Genomic DNA, 5594 nt, shown 5'->3' on the forward strand with positions numbered 1-5594 from the left:
AGAATTATACTGGGCGCAATGAAATCTTCCCCCACCAATGCACTTCAAGTGGAATGTGTGGATCCTCCTCTAACAATTCGTCGCCAGTACCTTTGTGACCGGTTTGTTAGCAAGATGTTACAATTATCATCCCACCCCCTTTGGCCCAGATTAACTCAACTATCTAGTGCTCCCCAATCCCGTAACTCTTCATCATATTTAGTAGATAGTTTTTTGAAATACACTAATCTCCCTCATCCGGTTTCAACTTTCCCACTTAATCCATTGTTTTCTACTTCTTATAATGCTCTAGTATATAACCCTCTTATCATCACTGATATTGGCCTGGTTAAAGGTGCCCCAGACACTAACAATAAATTTCAAAATTATATTCACCAAAATTGGTCAAACCACATTCTTATTTATACTGATGCATCAAAGCTGTCCCCTGATGGCTGTGTTGGTGCTGCCTGTTAGGTTCCCAGGTATAAAATAATTTTAAAGTTTAAATGCCCTCCCGAGTCTTCTGTGTTTACAGGAGAAGCCACTGCTTTATTGGAAGCAATTTTGTTTGCACATTCCCATAACCTCAAACAAACTGTAATTTTGACTGACTCCCTTAGTTGTTTAATGTCTATAAAAGAAAACCCTTTTCGAAGCAAGTCAAGATTTCCCATTATTTTGAAGATCAGGGAAGCTTTGCTCTCGTGTAATCAAAAAGGATTAACCATAATTTTGGTTTGGATCCCTAGCTACTCCGGTATCCCTGGAAACGAGACTGTTGATTCCTGCGCTAAATTAGCTGTTATCTCTGGCTCTCTTGACCATTTCCAAAACTCGGCTCAAGATTTATGCGGTCTTGCAAAAACTTATCTTAACCGATCTTGGAATACACTCTGGAATGAATCAAAGTCCATCAAAGGAAAATATTATGCCTCAATCCAGCCGGACATACCAACTCGACCCTGGTTTTTCAAATATAGGCATGCTGATCGCTGGATCACCTCTACTATTTCCCGGTTACGGCTTGGTCACTCTTGTACACCTGTTTTTCTGGCCAAACTACAGATAAGGAATAGCTCTATATGTGAATGTGGCTTGGATGAAGGCACTGTATCACACATCCTTTTCAACTGTCCCAAACTTCTTCATCCTCTTTATGATGTCCTCCCCCCTAACATCCCACGTCCCGTAAACGTTGAGTATTTGTTAACTTTTGTGTTTAGTTCATATTGTAGATTTTTATGTAAATATATAGAATGTAATAAAATTAAACTGTAGTGTATTATGATTAAATACTTCTTATATATAATAATTAATTAATGTTTGTTCCTTTTGTTCTGTTGTAGGTGTGAGTGTGGCTAATATTAAAAATAAACTTCTCTTTACTACATAGCTGATCAAATTTTGCAACATATATCACCGATCAATCTCCTTCGAGCCTCCCTCTTCAACGCGACACTGGCGAAACAATCGGTGCCCAGTTGGCACACCTAAAAGCCACTGCTTGGAAATTGAATTGAATTGAACAAACTAGCTTAGACTTAGATTTTATTATTATTATTAGTGATGTGTACAGTATCCATGTTTGCAATACAGTTGATTTTTGTTCAAATATTGCGTTGTTTTAACATAAAAATGCATTTACTTAGTGTATAATAAAACTAATTGCGGTTTGTAACACAAAGTCCGTGTAACGCCACGCCTCCAGCCTCACTGTGAATTTGGATTTGAACATGTCTCCATTTTTTCATATTTTTGACAACATACGATTACAAACTTTTCCATCACTTATTCAAGCATAACATATTTTTAGCCGACTTCAAAAAGAAGGAGGTTATCAATTCGACTGTATTTTTTTTTTTTTTTTTTTTATGTGTGTTACCGCGAAACTCGGCCCCTGGTGGTCCGATTTTGATAAAAATTATTTTAATCGAAAGGAAGTGCTTGCAGGTGGGTCCCATTTTTTTGTTTTTTTTTTTAAATAACTAGAAGACTAGTAGATTTTGAATATAGCTTCAAAATTTGTTGCGGAAATTAGGGACATTTTTGCTTTCAGCGCTTACGTAGGCTAAACTATAGGACCTACATAAAAATGATGTATGGCGAATTGTAGCTCTTTAAATGTGCTAAATAAAAGTCCGCGATAGCATATATCTATCTTTTATAGTTTTCTCACAATAACCATTTTTTTCTTTAGAAACATTAATTAAATTCATGCCCTATTTCCGACGCTATTATTCAAGTTCAGTATTAACCCTTATGTAAATAAATATGTTCATTATCAAGAGAATTTAATGTAGATTATATTTGCAATTGAAATTATATCATTCTGTCTAATAGTTTAGGAGATATCGTAAGAATAAAATTACGCGGAAACGAAAAATGCTACATCGCGTTACAATGAATAGCACAAATTTGCTTTCTGGGCTTACGTAGGTCAAACTATATGACCTACATTAAAATGATGTATCGAGTAATTATAGATCCTTAAATTTGCTAAATAAAAGTCTCAGGTGGCATATATCTATCATCTATGGATGTCTCACAAAAACCATGTTATTATGAACAAACTTCGATTAAATTGCACACGAAAAACAGCGTCGTAAGCTTACGGCGCTATTATATTATATTCGATATGAATCCTTATCCAAATAAATATGTTTGATGGCTAGAGTATTAAATGCAGATTACATTAGCCTTTAAACTATGTAATTCTGATCAATAGTTTGGAAGATATTAAATTATTAAAAACTACGCGCATTCGAAAAATGCTACTGCGGCGCGCGGCTGGACAAAATTAAAGGCACGCTACGATGTATTAGTTCGTTAATTTTCAATTTGTATACCGATTTTGATAATTATTTCATTGTTTAAAGGATAAGTGGTTATCTGGTGTATTCTAAATTAGTTTTTGAATTGAAGTACACACATATTAAATAGGAAAGTCCTTTTCTTTATTTGTCTTATTTATGTCCTTATACGTATTAAGGAAATTTGTAATTAAACTTCAAATTCACTAAAAATTGAGAAATAAAACAAACATTTTAAGAAAAAAAAATAGCCGACTTCAAAACAAAAAAAACTATCTCAAACAAAATGCGCTTAAAAGTAACTTAAAAAAAACAATTTCAAACAAAATGCACTCAAAAGTAACGTAAAAAAACAATTTCAAACAAAATTCACTCAAAAGTAACATAAAAAAACAATTTCAAACAAAATGCATTCAAAAGTACCATAAAAAACAATCTCAAACAAAATACACTAAAAAGAAACAAAATAATGTCATGAAAACTTCTTTCTTTCTTTCTTCTCTCTTTCAAAAACCCTCTAAACTCTAAAGAAAGTTCTCTTCTTTCTTGTAACATGTCTATATTGTATAATTATTGTTATTTTGGAGTCGGTTTCGGCCTAAGTAGGGACATAAACGTAAGTATGTCTAATACATCTCAAATATAAAATGTCACCTATTTACTTCGGCCGACACCGACTGCGAAATAACAATAATTATACAATATAGACATGTTACAAGAAAGAAGAGAACTTTCTTTAGAGTTTAGAGGGTTTTTGAAAGAGAGAAGAAAGAAAGAAAGAAGTTTTCATGACATTATTTTGTTTCTTTTTAGTGTATTTTGTTTGAGATTGTTTTTTATGGTACTTTTGAATGCATTTTGTTTGAAATTGTTTTTTTATGTTACTTTTGAGTGAATTTTGTTTGAAATTGTTTTTTTACGTTACTTTTGAGTGCATTTTGTTTGAAATTGTTTTTTTTTTAATAAATTGAGTTTCGAGTCGGTATTGCGGTTACTTCTTACAGTTAAATTGATTTGATAATGGAGCTACTTCTAGTTGTGTCACTGTTTTCTTTGGTTCTGGCTTACGATAAAGGTGAGTATAACGAAACGATCACAAGCTTACATTGTTTTAAACTTGCTATCGTTACCTTGTACTGCTGTAGTTTTAATGTTTATAGTTTGTATAATTGTTAAAGTAAAGTAAACATTTGTGCAGCATCTTTCTATGGAGCAAGTTACATAGCATATCCTCTCCAAGAAGCCAAAGGAGCCACAGATATTAGCTTCAAATTCCGCACCCATTTGTCAGATGCTTTACTTCTTCTTGCTGCTGGAAAAACTGATTACTGTATGGTGAGTTGATTAAACTTTGATTTTTCATTGCTGTGCAAGCATAGACTTAATATTAGCATCTAATATATTTGTTGATAATATTTTACATTTGGCTACTGCTTTGTTTATTACAGCAACTATTAGTTTTATGTTATTTGATTGTAGATTCGTCTTGAGAGTGGCCGTTTAAAACTGCATATAAACCTTGGTGCTGGTGAAAGTGAGCTTTCCTCACCTAAAGGGATACATTTAAATGATACTCAGTGGCATCATGTCAGTATTATTAGAAGGGAAGCAAATCTCACAATGAAGGTAAGTATTAATAAGTTTGGTTGTATGATTTCAGACATAACATTTTATGTCAATATAATTATTTAGTATGAAAATGAAGTCAGATATTGTTATTATCCATGATCACAATTATCTTTATAACAAATATATAGATAAATATAGAACAGTATTGCCAATATTTTACCCCCCTCATATTTCAAAGTTGTAATTTTTAATGCAATCTTTATCATTTTTTTAGATTGATGAAAGTACAGTGAAAAAGCGACTACCTGGAAGGTTTTTTGAACTGAACATACACTTTGGTATATTCCTTGGTGGACAAGGTGACTTCTCTGAATTGTTTCTTGGCCACATGGAAAATTTTCGTGGATGTATAGAAGATGTAAGTTAAAATTTTTTGAATAACCTAAAAGTATAAATATTTTATCAAAATAAATGCATGTTGTGTTCCTTGTTTTGATTTGAAACCTTAATTAAGTAAACAAAAGATCATCTAATTCCTTACATGGCGTAAATTTATAAGAAAAAGAGAAGTAATATTGTAAAATAAGGCTAGCCAATGTTGTATAGCGTACCAAAGTACCGTTCCGTAGTGAAGTGTAACACCTGTAGTGTTTTATAATTTTTTCATTTTAGCAAAATTACACTTTGCATATGTAATTTTTTTGTGGTTGACTTAATAATATAATATTATTCCTTAGGTATACTACAACGGAGTTAAGATTATTGAGAAAGCACGAAGCCGCAGTGGTTCGGTGCATGTAGAAGGCGTTACTTGGAATTTCGCACCGGAGTTCGACGCCGACATTAACTCGGATATAAGTTTTGTTGACGAAGGCGCATATTTAATTTTACCTAGAATTAATTCAAGAGCTGGTGGGCGGTAAGTAAAGATTGTCTTAACACAAAACACTATTAATATTTTTTTAATAAGACAGTTCTTGTGGAGTGAGGTTATGATCTCCGATTTGAATAAAGCAAAAAAAAATATATATTTCAACACCAGCATTATACTTTGTAATCTTTGTACTGTTAGAGAAAAAAATCAACACTGTGCCCAAGTCTATGACACGGTAATAATAATACCGTGAGTGAGAGAGATACAGTTATACCTAATTCCTGTGACGTGACAAAGACAGGGATAACTATCTTCTGTCCCTTTCTGCGTACCAGGCTTTGGGGTTTGTTTGGAACAAA

General features: G+C 32.8%; 1 long non-coding RNA gene across 1 annotated transcript; it reads left to right on the top strand.

Annotated features, from left to right (window-relative positions):
- Positions 1–4290: 4290 nt before the first annotated feature.
- On the top strand, positions 4291–5178 carry LOC123723408. Its single transcript, XR_006756734.1, has 3 exons — positions 4291–4418; positions 4636–4779; positions 5099–5178. It is a non-coding gene; the product is annotated as an uncharacterized LOC123723408 (long non-coding RNA).
- The last annotated feature ends 416 nt before the right edge of the window (positions 5179–5594 follow it).

Source organism: Papilio machaon, chromosome W (assembly GCF_912999745.1).
Source record: "Papilio machaon chromosome W, ilPapMach1.1, whole genome shotgun sequence".
In the NCBI taxonomy this organism is placed as follows: domain Eukaryota; kingdom Metazoa; phylum Arthropoda; class Insecta; order Lepidoptera; family Papilionidae; genus Papilio; species Papilio machaon.